This window comes from Odocoileus virginianus, chromosome 6 (assembly GCF_023699985.2).
Source record: "Odocoileus virginianus isolate 20LAN1187 ecotype Illinois chromosome 6, Ovbor_1.2, whole genome shotgun sequence".
Taxonomy (NCBI): domain Eukaryota; kingdom Metazoa; phylum Chordata; class Mammalia; order Artiodactyla; family Cervidae; genus Odocoileus; species Odocoileus virginianus.
The window spans coordinates 72,749,618-72,766,189 of record NC_069679.1 but is presented as its reverse complement, the minus strand read 5'-3'; positions in this window follow the sequence as shown (position 1 = coordinate 72,766,189).

Genomic DNA, 16,572 nt, shown 5'->3' with positions numbered 1-16,572 from the left:
CTAATTCTACCTGCTTCTTCCTCCTCAGCTGCCAAGCCCTAGGCCCAACCCCTATCAGCTCGCACCTGGTCACCTGCAGAAGCCTCCGAGATGCCATGTCACTGGCTACAACATGGATGAGCCTTGAGGATATAATGCTAAGAGGAATAAGCCAGTCACAAAAAGAAAATACTGTATGATTTCACTTCTGTGATGCACCTAGAAGAGTCAGACTCCTAGAAACGGAAAGTAGAGTGGTGGTTGCCAGGGGCAGAGGGGAAGAGGAAATGGGGAGTTATTATTTAATGAGACAGAGTTTCAGTTTTGTATTGTAAGATGAAAATGTTCTGGAGATCAATTGTACTGCATCATGAATATACTTAAGACTACTGAACTGTACTTAAAAATGGATAAAGTGGTAAATTTTATATTGTTTTTTATCATAATTTTAAAAAGACTTGGGAAAGTTATAATTATTATTATAAAGAAAGAGTCTAATACTATTATAAATCTATTCGGTCTCTTTTCAACAATGATTTTAATGAAAAAAAGGGAACTAAAGAGAACATTTGAGCGAATTAAAAGCAAATCTGGGCAAGTCATTCCTTCACACTTGCAGAGTCTTTGCTATTCCCACTGCCTAAAATATTTCTCTTCCCGTCTTAGACTAAAGACTCCTATTCACCCTTCAAATCGTGGTTCCAAAGTCACTGCCTCCAGGAAGCCCACCCTCACCAACCTGGCTGGGTCTGTTTCCATTATTAAGCATTCTCTGATCCCCATGTTCCCCTTTTCAAAGCCCAGATCCTCACTGCAACTGTACATTTATTTATGAGAATTGGATTAATGTCTGTCTCCCTCCATCGTAACCCCAGTGCCCAGATAGATGACAACTTCAGCAAACAAAAACAAATTCACTGTCATGCAAATCAAAACCACAATGAAATATCACCTCACCCTGTCAGAATGGCTATTATCAAAAAGACCACAAATAACAAATACTGGCAAAGATGTAGAGAAAATGGAACCCTAGTACACTGTTGGTAGGAATGTAAATTGGTATAGCCACTATGGAACACAGTATGGAGGCTTCTCAAAAAACTAAAAAATAGAAATATCATATGATCTAGTGATTCTACTTCCAAGTATTTATCCAAAGAAAATGAAAACACTAATTGGAAAAGATACATGCATCCCAATGTTCATAGTAGCATTATTAGCGATAGCCAAGATATGGAAGCAACCTATGTGTCTGTCAACACATAAGTGGATCAAGAAGATGTGGTATATACATGCAGTGAAATATCACTCAGCCATAAAAAAGAATGAAACTTTGCCATTTGCAACTACATTGATAGACCTGGAGGATATTATGTTTAGTGAAATAAGTCAGGGAAAGATAACCATTGTATGTTATCACTTATATATAGAATATAAAAAATAAAACAAATGAATATAACAAAACAGAAACAGACTTACAGATACAGAGAATAAACTAGCGGCTCTCAGTGGGGAAGAGAAGTAGGATAGGATAGGGATTAAGAGGTTCAAACTACTAGATATAAAATAAGTAAGTTACAAGGATATATTATACAGCTAATGTTGCATAATAACTGAAATGGAGCATAGTCTGTTAAAATAATGGATCATTATGTTGTGCATCTGAAATTAGTATGATATTGTAAATCAACAATTATTGTTTAGTTGCTAATTCGTGTCTGACTCCTTTTCGCCTCCATGAACTGTAACCCGCCAGACTCCTCTGTCCTTGGAATTTCCCAGGTAAGAATACTGGAGTGGATTGCCATTTCCTTCTCCAGGGGGTCTTCCTGACCCAGGGATCAAACCCATGTCTCCTGCATTAGCAGGTGGATTCTGTACCACTGAGTCACCAGGGAAACCCAAATCAAATATACTTCAATTTAAAAAATGTACTGTCAAAGATATGTAAAATCAACTACATAAATTGAAAGAAAATAATAAAAAGATATCCAGTACTTACTCTGTGCCAAGCCTGTACTAAACACTATACAAATATTAATCAGTGAAATCTTGCAACATCCCTAGGAGGCTGATTCTATTAGTATTTTATTCCTATCTTAGGGATAAAGAAGCTGAGGTCCAGAGAAGTAAGTAACCTGCCCTCGGTCACACAACTAGTAGGACAGACAGTAGTGGAATTTGAACCCAGGCCATCTGGCTCCACTGTCCACCTGCTTAGGCCATTACCCCATCTTGCCCAAGTCTGATGCCACCAGAATCACTATGTATCTCTGCCCCCTAACTTCTCCCATTGATTCTTTCCTCTTCGCTTCCCTAAATGATACTGGGCAAATGTCATGGAGAGAGGACCACATGCTTACCTCCAATGTATTTTGAGGAATATTTGCTCCTTGAAACCCAAGAAGCCCAGCAACCCTGTCCAGCACCTATCAAGCCACCTGGTAGATGGTGAAGACCAAGGACACCCTTGGGCCCTCTTGAGAGTGGCCAATGAGAGGTGAAGACAGAGCCACAGGAGTCCAAGCCCCTTTAGGTTGTATCCAGAACAGATGCCTACAGGGACTTCCCTGGCAGCCTAGTGGTTAAGACTCAGCGCTGCCATTGCAGGGGCTGAGGGTTCAATCCCTGGTCAGGGAACAAAGATCTTACAAGCCTCGTGGTATGGCCAGGAAAAAAGAACAGATTCCTAGAGGGGGAGCAGGAATCTTGAGAAACCAGTACCTGGGGAAGGTGGTATGCATGGGTGGGCGTGGCAGCTAGTATCAAGTCAGAGATGCAGGCATAAATGCAGGTTCTTACTTCCATGCTATTCCCCTAAAGCTGCCCCATACCTAAGGGACAGGTCAGCTGTCATCCTATCCACGCAGGTGACCTATGTGTTGCCAAGGGGAGCTGGGATGGATGGTGCTGGAGTCAGAAGTCCCCATGGAGAGCTGATTGCTCAGACGGATCTTCTCAACCTCAGACAGAACCTGAAAGGCAACTTCAGGGTTTTAGGCCTGGATGGTCGAGTGCCACCATATGCTGGCTACTGGGCTCCTTCTTTTTTGTATAAACCCATATTTTATAGACAGTAAAACTGAAGCTCAGAGAAATAAGCTAAATCACCCAACTAGTTGGAAAGTTGGGGAGCCTTAAAATTAATCGCCAAGTTTTCAGTCTTTAAATTAACCATGTGTACCTCAAATCCTGTTGATGCAGCAAGCATGAGTCAGAAAGTGAAATAAAACTGAGGGAGCAGGAGACTAGGTTCCACTCTTGCCTAAAACAACTCTTTTTTTTATTTTAACCCCAATTTGGGCAGGAGCTGTGTCTGGCTATTTGAGAAAGAACACATCTCAAAATTCACCAGCCCCCTTTGCCCGGCATGCCCCCGCCCCGGCCTTAACTGAGAGCCCCTTCCAGCACTCCCCACCAGCTCCAGTCCCCCTCTTGCCATGCCCCCTCTCCCAACCAGGCCTGCAGGTGTAGAGGTGGTGAGCGGCTCTCTCCAGCTGCGCCGTCTCCCTGGGGCAGCACATGGAGGATTCCACGCTCAGAGAAGCCAATTAAGGACCATCATCCTGACTCAGAGCTGCCTGAACACCCCAACCCCCATCCCCTGCAGGAGTCCACCCAGGAAGCCTCAGGGAGCTACCCTCGAAGGGGCCAGGGGCCAGCCTGGGTAGATGGCAGCTGCCCTGACCTCTCCACCAGCCAAAAACCTGTGTAGCTTCTGCCCCTGCCCCAGACTCTGCTGAGACTCCAGTCTCCTCCATCCTTGAGCATCAGTTAAATATTGACTGAGTAGCTATTAAGCATGGAACAGTCTACCATGCTCTCCAGGTAGGATGGGTTTCTCTCCCTCGGAAGTATGGCAAAGAGAGATGGCCTCCCTGCTGGTCTTTAAAACACCAAGCATGGTCTTGCCTTGATCCTGCCTTTGCACCTGCTGGTCCTTCTACTAGAAACACCCTTCTCCAGATATCTGCTGTGCACTGCTCGCTTAAATGTCACCTCATCTTACGGGCCCTCCCTAGCTGCCTCCCGCCTACCATTTATCTGTTTTGTTTCCCTTCATAGCTCTCTCTCCACTTGATATTTTATTATCTGTGTGTTTGTCAGCCTTCCCCAACCAGAATGCAAACTCCATGAAAAGGGACCCCTGGGTCTCATTCATAGCTGGCTGAATCCTCAGTACTTAGAACCGGGTCTGGTTCTCAATAAAGATATGTTCTGTGGATGGGACTTGGGTTCCAGCTCTATTACAGCTGGGACCCCGAGGGAGCCACTCCCCATCCCACCTCCTAAAGATTGTCCTTTATAATGTGAGAGGATTGCTGGTTTCTAACTGGGGTCTTAATTGGAGTCTGAGTTCCTAACAGCATCCAAGGGAGAATGGGGATAGGCTACTTTTTTATTGAGGTGAAATTCTCACAGCATAAAATTCATCATTTATTTTTACTTCTTACTGAGTTATAGTTGATTTACAGTGTTGTGTTAGTTACTGCTATAGAGCCAAGTGATTCAGTTATACGTATATACACATTCTTTAACAATATTCTTTTCCGTTATGGTTTATCACAGGATACTGCATACGGTTCTCTGTGTTATACAGTAGGACCTTGTTGTTTATCCATTCTCTGTATGAAAGCTTACATCTGCTAACCCCAACCTCCCACCACCTTCCTCCCCCGACCCTCTGCCCCTTGGCAACCAACAATCTGTTCTCTACATCTGTGAGTCTATTTCTGTTGCATAGGTAGGTTCATTTGTGTCATATTTTGGAGTCCACATTTGATATCATATGGGATTTGGCTTTTTCTTTATGACTTACTTCAGTTAGTATGATAATCTCTAGTTGCATCCAAGCTGCTACAAATCATTCCATTCTTTTTCATGGCTGAGTAGTAGTCCATTTTATATATGTACCATTTCTTCTTTATCTGTTCATCTGTTGGTGGATATTCAGTTTGTTTCCATGTCTTGGTTATTGTGAGCAGTGCTGCTATGAAAATAGAGTAGCATGTAACTTTGAATTAAAATTCTGTCTGAATATATGCCCAGGAGGGGGGTAGCTGGATCACATGCTAATTTTTTTAGTTTTCTGAGGAACCTCCATACTGTTTTCCACAGTGACTGCATCAACTTGCATTCCCACTGACACTGTAGAGGGGTCCCTTTTCTCCACACCCTCTCTAGCACTTGTTATAAAATTAACCATTTTAACTGAATAATTCAGTGGCAGTTAGTGCATTTATAATGTTGTGCAACCACCACCTCTATCTAGTTCCAAAACATCATCATCACCCCCAAAATGAACCTCATATCTTAAGTAGCTGCTCTTTATTCCTCTCTCTCCAGCTCCTGGCAACAGCCAATCTTCCTTCTTTCCCTATGGATTTACCTATTATGAATATTTCATATAAATGGAATCGTACAATACGTGAGCTTTCATGTCTGGCTTCTTTCACTTAGCATAATGTTTTCAAGGTGCATCCACATTGTAGCATTTATCAGTGTTTATGTCTTTTTATGGCTGAACAATATCCCATTGTATGGATATACAATTTGTCTATCTACTTGTCAACTGATACCATGAGCTGTGTTTTTCTTCTTTTTTTTTAAATTAAAGTATAATTGCTGTACAATGTTGTGTTAGTTCCTGCTGCACAAAAATGTGCATCAGCTGTGTGCATACATAGATCCCCTACCTCTTGAGCCTGCTTCCCACCCCACCCACCATCACCCCCTGCCCCAGGTCATCACAGACCATGAGCTGTTTTTAAAAGCTTTTCCAAATCTGTGATAAGACAGCACCATCTGATAAAATATGTTTGATAGCAGAAGCTTATAAAATATGGACAGTCTGACAAAAGAGGTGCTTGCAGTTTTCAGGCCCTGATTCCACACAACTTTCCACAGCTCGATGTAAAGTAAGGTAGCTGGACCCACAAACACAGGCTCCATCTCTGGACTAATCTAAGCACTGATGGCTTTCTTTAACCCTCACTCTCAAGCTGCCTGAGGTAGGACTTTCACGAGGACTCATTCAGATGAGGCAAAATTCACTGCTCAGGGTCACATAGGTAAGAAGGGTGGAGTTGGCATCTGAGCCCCGATCCTGGATCCAGAAGATGAACGCTCAACCACCTGGTAAGCTGTCTGCCTGGGACACTCAGGGGGCCTCGTGGTCACACCTTCCTGAGCAGTACTGCGAGCCAGGGGCCAGAGTGGAGCAGGCATGGGCTCCGAGGGAAGTCAGTGGTGCAGGGAAGCACTGATGTCAAGTGGCAGCAACCTACCTTAAGGGCTGTTGGGATCTTTAAATGAGATCAACTATGAAAATACAAATCTCAATACTATTATGTCATGATGACTAATATATATCAACTGTAGAGGGGCGGGAGCTTGAGCTCACAACAGATGTAAAACAGACATGATGATGGAGCCTGACTCTTAGAAGCGAATACTCTAAAGGGGGAAAGAGACCCACACCAGTGACCTTGGTAAAGTCACCTGGGCTTCTGACCTTCAGTTTTCATCATCTATAAAATGCTCCTGATCTCTGAGAAAGACGGTTGAGGACAACAAGAAATTTTTAGAAGTCTGCATACTGTGCTATTTGTGTACATATTGTGTTTTTAAAGGAATATATTTATATTTATAAATAAATGCAGAGTCTAGCTCTAGAATGGTGCTGTCAAATAAATTATAATGTTAGCCGCAAGCACAAGTCTTATAAGTTATTTACATTTTTTTTCGGTATCTCCATTAGACAAGATAAAAAGAAACAGGTGAGATTAATTTTGATATACTTTTAAGCCAACATATCCCAAATCACATCATCTTAACATCTCATCAATATTTTAAAATTATTTTCTAGCTTTCTTGAATTATAATTGTGTCTTTAAATTATTGATGAGTTATTTTACTTTTTTGTACTAACTCTGAAATTGGGCATGTGTCTTATAATTACAACATATCTGAATTCAAATTAGCCACATTTTAAGTGCTCAGTAGTCAGGGATAGCTAGTGGCTACTGTATGGGATGGCATATTTCTGGAAGGATTTCAAATTTGCTCCTGGAGAGAGATTTTGGAGAATTGAAAATCATGGGAGGAAGAAGTTACTTTCACTATATGTTCTTTTGTTCTGTTTTTATTTTTTTTCCCCCAAGTGTGTGAATTAGTTCTATTTTTTGACTCGCAGTTTTAAAGGTAAGGAAAAACACAGAAAAGTCAGAAAGAGAAACAAAAAAAGCCATGATCTTAGAAGTAGGAGGAGATTTCAGACAGGCAGGCGCAATGTCAGGGAGGTCACGAGAGGAGAGCTTTTCAGAAGACGAGGAGGAGGAGGGGGTGGAAGAAAAAGCAGTGCCCTGAGGTGACTTCAGATTTGGCACCTGGGACATCGCTCATCACTCATCGGTGACACTTGAGAGCTATGTCAGGAGAGGGAAGGGGTGGAACAGAACAGAAGCAGGTTGTTAGGGGGTGGAGGCCACAGGCGAGGCCCTCTGTATGGAGAGAAGACCTGCAGACCCCAGCATGGGAGGCAAACGACGGTGACTCCATCAGAGGGGGCCCAGGCGGTAAAGGCAGCTGGGGATGGCTCCCTCGTGAGGAGACAGGATGCAACCAGAGGCAGGTGGAGAACAGGTGGTTCAGGCAGGAAACACAGCCTGGAACCAGCATCGTGCCAGGGAGGAGAGAGTCAGCCTGGCTGGAAGGCAGGGGGCCGGAGGGGAGCAACAATCATCAGCTTGGCCAACAGTTCACTTCTTCACCACCTTGGAGGCCCAGACCCCCTCGGGGATGTGATGAGAGGCACAGGCCTCTTCAGGCCTCCCCGGAGCTGCTGAGGGCCACCTCAGACCACAAAACCTGCTGGAACCATCCACTGTGGCCCCCCAAGATGTGCCCGAACCCCTCACCACCCCTCAAAGTCTGACCCCACACCTGCTCTGGCCTTATCCTCTGCCCACAACACCCACATTTCTCAGAGCCCTGTTGGTTCCAGGCCTTTTTGATCCTAGGTTCCCCCTTCCCCCTACCTCCTTCCCCCTCAGGAACTCTTCCTCCTCACCATGCAGAAAGCCACCTCTCTCCTCTAGGCACGTATAATCATTTAATCACGTCTTCCACTTAGCACAGTCTTCCAGGGTCAATGTTGCATGTCATAATTGTCTCTTTGTGTAGCTCATCTGTTCCCATCTCCTCACCCACGCAGGTTTTGTGTGACCGGAGGGCCAGAACCTAATCTGATCTATAGTTGGTACGTAACAAATGAATGAACGCAAATATCACCCAACTAGGGTGATATCACCCAAATATCACCCAGAAGTTCTCGTTTCCCAGCAGCCCCTGAGGACACAGAGACTGCTTTTTCAGGACTGTAGCTGGTGATGGATCACGTTCTTAAAAATAAGAATTGAATTTGATTCTGCAGTTGTAGAATAGAGGTCCATGGAACCAGGGGGAGAACAAGGTATTGGACTGGGTAGGGGTCACATGTAGGGTTGCCAGATTCCTTTTTCAATTAAGGTAAAATTCATACAACATGCAACTGACCATTTCAGAGTGTCCAATCTAATGACATTAGTGTATTCAACAATACTGTACAAACATCACCCTCTTTCTAGGTTGAAAACATTTCCAAACCTCTAGAAAAACACCCAGTATTCACTAAGCAATCGCTCCCTGTTTCCCCCTCCTCCTCTCCCCTGGCAAATAGGTAAATATGGATTTACCTATTCTGGATATTTTACATAAAAAGAATCATATAATATACAACCTTTTGTGCATGACTTCTGTCACTTAGCATAACGTTTTTGAGGGTACATCTTAGTTGTAGCATGTATCAGTACTTAATTTCTTTTTTACAAAAATTATTTATTCCTGTTAAAACATATATAATGCAATATTGGCCATTTTAACCATTTTTAAATGTACAATTCAATGGCATTAATTAGACTCACAGTGTTGTACAACCATCACCGCTGTTTCCAAAATTTCTTCACCATCCACAAACAGAAACTCTACAACCATTAAGCAATACCTTTCCATTATCCCCACCTATCCCACCCACCCCACCCCCTGGTAACTTCTAATCTACTTGCCGTCTCTGTGAATTTGCCTGCTTGTGGAGTCATACAATATTTGACTGGCTCGTTCCACTTAGCATGTTTCAAGGTTTAGCCATGTTGCTGCCTGTGTCAGAACATCATTCCTTTTCACTGATGAATATTGTATGGATGTGCCACTTTTCGTTTATCCATTCATTTGTTGATAGGCATTTGGGTTGCTTTCATCTTCCAGCTACTGTGAATAATACTGCTATGAACATTCACATACAAGTATCTGTTATAGTGTATTTTCAGTTTTGGGGGACGCATACCTAAGAGTGGATTTTCTGCATCTTATGGTACAATGGACCAAACTGTGTCCCCTCCTAAATTCATATGTTGAGGCCCCAACCCCCACTGTGACAGTATTTGAAGATGAGGCCTTTGGGAAGTAATTAGGTCAGGAGAGAGAATGGAACCCACAGGATGGGATTAGTGCCCCACAAGAAGAAACACGGGAAAGCTCTCTCTCTGTCTTTGCTAAGTGAGGATACAGCAAGGCAAGTCAGGAGGAGGTTTCTCACCAGAATTCGGCCATGCTGACACCCTGGACCTCAGACTTCTCAGCCTCCAGAACTGTGAGAAATAAATGTCTGTTGTTTAAACCACTCAGTCTATAACCATTTGCAATCGCAGCCCAAACTAAGACATATGGTAGTTCTTGGTTAACTTTCTTGGTGTGGTTGTTAACTTTTTGAAGAACGACCACACTCTTTTCACATGGTGGTTGCACCATTTTATATTCCCACCAGGAATGCACAAGGGTCCAGTTTCTTCACATCCTTAACAACACGTTATTTTCTGTTTGTTTTCTTATTTATAGATATCCTAGTGGATGTGATGTGGTACCTCATTGTGCTCTTTGATTTGCACTTCCTTAACGACCGATGATGTTGGACGTGTGTTCATGTGCTTATTGGCCGTTTGTACTTCTTCTTTGGGAAGATGTCTTTTCAAATGCCCCTATTTAAAATTCAATTGTTTGTCTTTTTGTTGTTGAGTTGTAAGAGTTCTTTATGTTTTCCAGATACTGAATACTTTTAGATAGATTATTTTAAAATATTCTCCCCATTTTGTATGTTTTTTCCCTTTCTTGATAATGGCCTTTGATGAACAAGTTTTTAACTTTTATGGAGAGCAATACATCTATTTTTTTCCTATGTTGCCTGTGCTTTTGATATCAAATTTAAGAATCGTTGCCAAATCCTAAGTTATAAAGATTTACCCTTATGTTTTCTTTCAATAGTTTTATAGTTTTGGCCTATATACTTAAATTGCTGATCTATTTTGAGTTAATTTTTGTGTATGGAGCAAGGTACTGTTTCTTGAAAAGACTATTATTTCCCCTATTGAATGGTTTCGGCACCTTTGTTGAAAGCTAACTGGTCATAGATATTTTGGGTTTGTTTCTAGAATCTCAATTCTATTCTATTGATCAGTTTATCCTTACCCCAGTACTACAATGTTTTAATTATATTGGGCTTCCCTGGGGCTCAGATGGTAAAGAATTTGCCTGTAATGCAGAAAACCCGGGTTCAATCCCTGGGTTGGGAAGATCCCCTGGAGAAGCGAATGGTTACGCCCTCCAGTATTCAAGCCTGGAGGATTCCATGGACAGAGGAGCCTGGTGGGCTACAGTCCAGGGAGTCACAAAGAGTCAGACCTGACTGACTAACACTTTCATTTTCAACTTTGATAAATTTGAAATCTGGAAATGTGAGCTGTCCAAATTTGCTTTTCCTTTTCAGTGTTGTTTTGGCTATTCAGTCCCTTGGAATTCCTTATAAATATAAGAATGGGCTTTTCCACTTCTGAAAAGGAAAAAAGTCCATTGGAATTTTGATAGGGATTGCACTGAATCTTAGATCACTTTGGGGAGTTCTGCTATCTCAATATTAAGTTTTCTAATCCATGAATGAATACAGGATAACTTTCTATATACTTAAGTCTTCTTTAATTTTTTCAGCAATGTTTTATACTTTCCAGTGTGCAAGTCTTTCACTCCCAGATCAAATTTACTCCACATTATTTTATTCTTTTGGATGCTATTGTAAATGAAATTGCTTTCTTAATTTCCTTTTCAGATTGTTGAATCTGAAATCTTAATTTCTTTGCTGGTATATAGAAATAAATTTGACTTTGTGGTTGATATTATACCTCAAAACTTTGTTAAGTTTGTTTATTAGCTCTAATAGGTTTTTTTGTGCATTCTTTGGCATTTTCAGTAAATGAAATTATGTAATCTGAAAAAAAATAAAAAAGATAACTTACTCCTTCTTTTCCAGTTTGGATGACTTTTTTTCCTTGTCTAATTTCTCTGCCTAGGGCTTCCAATATATTGTTGAATAGCAACAGTAGCCCTGCCAGATTTAACAAGGAAAAATATAGGACTCTCATGCCATATTTGGGACTTACCAAACAATTATGCACTGCCTATCTGAAATTTAAATTTCGCTGGATGTCCTGAATTTTATCTGGGAGAGTTCAGCCCATAAGTGCCAGCACTGCCTGCCAACCCTTCACCATCCCACGACCTCCAAGGCCACAATTGCCCTGCATTTCTGGAAGCCTGGATGCCAGAAGCAGTTTGTCTAAGCCCCGACCCTGGTCTCCTTGTGCTGGATACTAAGAGGGTGGATCAAAATAACTGCTGTCTTTTCACTCTTGCTCCCAACCAGCAGAGATGTGGGGTGAGATTTTGGGAGAACCTAGGAAGACAAAGCCTAAGCCGTCATGACAGTTTGGCCAGATGCTTGGACCCTGAGGAGAAAGGTGTTCAAGCTGAGTCCAGAGGTTTGGGCTGGGATGGAAAGGTCTTAAGGACAGAGTGAGCGCCTAGGACTTTCCAGCTCCTGAAAGATGTTCCCACGTTTTTCTCTCTGATCTGCCCAATGCCCCCTGAGGAAAACAGAGCAGCTACTGTTGCCTGCAGTTCATAACTGGGGAGATTGCAGACTGAGAGCTGAAATGACTGCCCAAAGCCACACAGCTGACCAATCCTCCAGGGAGTGGGGTCCACGCCAGGCCTCTGAGCCCCACAAAGCTCGGTGCCCTCTGGTGTGGAACAGAGTGGGACTTTGACTGCCAAGCCTAAGGACCACAGACCACACCAAACCCCTTCCCTAACCACAGGGCCTGCCAGGGCTCCCCAAGGCACCCACCCACTTCTTCACCCCCAGTTCTGGGGTGACTGTGGACGCAGAGCAAGGTCCACTTACCTCTAACTGGAAAATGAGCCTTATTACCTGTGCCCCATCGGCAATCCAGTTTTCCTACCCTTCATTTCCAGGGCCTCTCTTTTTGCCTTTCTCCCCATCCCAAAACTTAATACCACTGACGCCTATTTTATTGTTTTTATTTTTTTATATCATGTTATTATTATTATTATTATTTGGCTGTGCTGGGTCTTCATTGCTGCTCAAGGGCTTTCTCTATTTGCAGTGAGCAGGGGCTACTCTCTAGTTACAGCAGACGCAGGCTCTAGAGAACAGGCTTCAGTAGTTTCCGCTTACAGGCTTAGTTGCTCCACAGCATGTAGGATCTTCCTAGACCAGGGATAGAACCCATGTCCCCTGCATTGGCAGGCAAATTCTTAACCACTGGACCACCAGGGAGGTCCCTCATAGCACTTTATTACTGATGGCCCGAGAGCCACACATTCCTTGCAGCACATTTGTATCTATTCCCTCATTAAATCAGTCAATCTTTCATTCAACCAATATTTTTTATATCTCTTGAGCACCTACTTTGTGCCAGGGACTGTGTTGGGCCCTGTGACTAAGCCAAAATGCTGGCTTTCCATCAGTGGTTCTTAACCTGGCTACACCTTATGACCACCTAGAGAAGTTTTTAAATTCCTGATTCCCACTCTCACCCCAAATGAATGATTAGGACTCAGGGGTAAGACCAATGCATCAGCGCATTTTTTGTTGATAGGTTGTTATTTCATTTGTCACTTATTTGCTATATCTACAACATAGATGATGCCATAGCCAACAGTATTAAATAGGACAGACCTATAATCTTCTTCAGCATTTAAATACCATCTTTGGCATTAAGTATGGAATGCTGGATGTTTAAAAGTGGAATATTTTAAGCAAGACCCAGTACTTCTTGGAAGAGACCTCATCAGGACATTTTATGTCTTCCATCATTTTATTATAAGAAAATTTTCAAACATACAGAAAAACTGACAGAATTTTACAGTGAACACCCACCTAGACTCTCCCATTATTACTTTATCTATCAATCCCACCTAATTTTTTATTTTTTTATTTTACCATTTATTTATTTGGCTGCCCTGGCTCTCAGTTGCAGCACTGGAGATCTAGTTGCTCTGCAACATGTGGGATCCCAGATGGTTCCCTGACTAGGGATCAAACCTTCATCCTCTGCATTGCAGGGTGAATTCTTAACCCCTGGACTATCAGGGAAGTCTTCCTCCCAGTTTTTTAAATGTATTTAAAAATGAATCATAGACATCTATCCACTACTCTCTTAAATACTTCAGCATGCATGTCATCAGCTAGAGTTCAATATTTGGCTACAGGATTATTTTTTACTTTCTATATAAAATTCATGTTACAATGAACTGCAAAAATCTTAAGCATACATTTGTTTGGTTTTGACAATGTCACACACCTGTGTAATCTGAACCCCTATCAAGATATTAGAAGATTACTATCACACCAGAAAGTTCCCTATTCCCTTTCCGGCTAATCCTTGTCTGTCCCACTGCCACCCCCTGCAGAGACAATCTCTTGCTGTTTTTTTCCCTAAGATAGACTGGATTTGTCTATTTTGGAATCTCACAAAAATAGAATCATACAGTATAAACTGGCTTACATTAGGCTCTTTTCACTCAGCGCAGTGTTTTTGATATTACCCATGTCGTGTGTATCAGTAGTCTGTTCCTTTTCATTGCTGAATAGTGCTCTTTGTATAAACAACAGTTTATTTATCCATTTTCTTTATAGGCGTTTGGGTTGTTTCCAGTTTGGAGTTATGTTTCTATGAACATTCCTACACAAATCTTTTTGTGGACATACGTTTTCATTTCTTTGGGGTAAATACCTTGAAGTGAAAATGTTGGGTTGTAGGGTAGGTGTTTATTTAGTCATTTTAAGAAACTGCCAGATCATTCCCGTCAACAATTTATGAGATGTCCCGGATACCAGTTTTTTGTCAGATGTTTTATAAATATTTTTCTCCCAATCTGTAGCTTGCCTGTTGGTTTCCCTAGAGGTATTTTTCAACCCAAGCATCTGTATTTTACTAACTTTTGATTGAAATGTATATACCGAAAAGTACACAAACCTCAGTGTACAGTCTGCATGATTTTCACAAGCTGAACACACCCATAATTCAATTTCAGAAAAAGCTTTCCCAATGCCCCCAGAAACTCTCCTCAAGCCTGTCTCCAAAGGTAACCATTATCCTGATTTCTAAAAGCATAAATTTTGCCTGTTCTTTATGTAAGTGGAATCATTCCCTTTTGTTTCTGGCTTCCTCACTTCAACATTGTTTTTGAGGTTGGTCGGTATTGTTGGGTATAGTGAGGAATATCATTCTCATTATTACATGGTGTTCCATTGTATAAGTCCACCACAATTTCTCCATTCTACCAGTGATGGGCATTCCAGTTATGTCCAGGTAATAGGTATTATGGAAGTGCAATGTTTTTGCCAAACATTTTTTTTAACATTCTCTTAGGTATATCTTAATACTCAGGAGTAGAATTCCCAGGTCATAGGGGATATATATGTTCATCTATTAAATATCCTTAATAGATATTGCCATACAGTTTTCCTCAATGGTTAGACCTATTCACACTCCCATCAAAGGCACCAGAAGTTTTCACCATTCCCCCAGGTGATTCTAAGAATAAAAGTCACTGCCTTACTGTGCTGAGAAACTGCTGTGAGACCTGTTACAGCCCATGGGAACCAGGAATGGCACGGCTCGTAAGAGACCAGGGAGGGCAAGGATGTGATATATATATTCAATAGAATGTTACTCAGCCATAAAAAGAATGAAATAATACCATTTGCACCAATATGGGTAATCTAGAGATTAGCATGCTAAGTGAAGTAAACCAGACAAAGACAAATATCATATGACATCATTTGTATGTGGAATTTAAAAAATGATACAAATGACCTTATTTACAAAAATAGACTCACATGGAACATAAACTTGTGGTTACCAAAGGGAAAACAGGGGAAGGGATAAATTAGGAGTTTGGGACTAACATACACACTACCATATGTAAAACAGATAAAACAACAAGGACCTACTGTATAGCACAGGGAACTATACTTAATGTCTTATATCAATCAATAAGGGAAAATAATCTGAAAAAGAATACGGGTGTATGCTTGCTGAATCACTTGCTGTACACCCGAAAACCAACACCAGATTGTAAATCAACTATACTTCCGTTTTAAACGGAGACAGAGACCAGGAAATGAGCAGGCCCCAGTGGGGGTGGGGAGGGGAGGTTGGTTGGACTCTGTGGGTCTGAGCAGGGAAAATGGGGTTGGGGAAGCACTGCAGGTAGAGAAATATTCCCTCTAAAAGGCCAGAGAATGTGAAAGGCTTGTACATCAGGGAGAGAGATCAGAGACTGTGGAATAGGCAGTCCAGGGCTAGGCAATGCTGAGCTCTTGAGGCCATGTTAAGGAATTTCTTTTTAACTTTTTATTTTGAAATCATTTTCAACTTATAGAAAAGTTGCAAAAATAGTACAGAAAATTCCCATCTATCCTTCACCTAACTTCGCCTAAGATTAACTATTCACATGAATATGTACAGTTCTCAAAATCAGGAAAATAGCATTGGTATGATCCTACTAACAAAACTACAGCACTTATTCAAATGTCACCCATTTTGCCCCTAATCTCCTTTTCCTATTCCGAAATCCAGTCCAGAGTCCACATCCCATTTGTTTGTTGTGTCTCCTTTGTCTCCTCCAATCTGTGATATTTTCAATTTTATTCTTCATAACCTTCAGAATTTTGAAGAGTACTCATCGTTTATTACGTAGAATGTCTCTCAGTTTCAGCTTGTCTGATGTTTCCTCAGGGTTAGACCAAATTATGAATTTCTGGCAAGACTTCCATAGAAGTTGTATGTCTTATTCCTGGTATTATTAACCTCAGTCACTTGATCTCATTAGTGTCTGTCACGTTTCTCCACTGTAAAGCTACTGTTTTGATCTTTTTCCTAAGGAAAGAAAGGGATGGCATTGAAGGATTTTAAGCAAGGGACATGACGTGTTTAGTGACGTGTGTTTCAAAAATGCCCTCTTTGTTGCAGCATGAAGAACAGGTTAGAAGAGGCTAGAATGTACCTGTGGGAGGTTGGTTCAGGGTGTAATACAGTCCAATATGTGATGATAAATGTGGGGAGAAGTGGGCAGATTTTAGAGATATTCAGAAGGTAAAATCATCAGGCAGGTTAGTGAGATCACGCAGAGGTTCTG